The following is a 228-nucleotide window of genomic DNA, read 5'->3' as shown; positions in this document are numbered from 1 at the left end:
ATCTATATCATAAATTTTATAATATTTTTACATCATTGCCGCTTCATCATAACATCAAAACAAACTCCGCATTGTTTTCATTTTTTATATTGTTGCTACAGACATAGAGGCAGTAGCATAATCATTTGACTTTTAATTTCCCTAGTAATTTTTGTATTTTCATCCTTATTTCATCATGATTTAACCCGATCTTTTTTTATCAAGGGATAGTAATGACTATGAAGATAA

The sequence above is a fragment of the Penaeus monodon genome, chromosome 34, assembly GCF_015228065.2.
Source record: "Penaeus monodon isolate SGIC_2016 chromosome 34, NSTDA_Pmon_1, whole genome shotgun sequence".
Lineage (NCBI taxonomy): Eukaryota > Metazoa > Arthropoda > Malacostraca > Decapoda > Penaeidae > Penaeus > Penaeus monodon.
The sequence above is the reverse complement of the archived record's forward strand: the minus strand, read 5'-3'. Positions refer to the sequence as shown.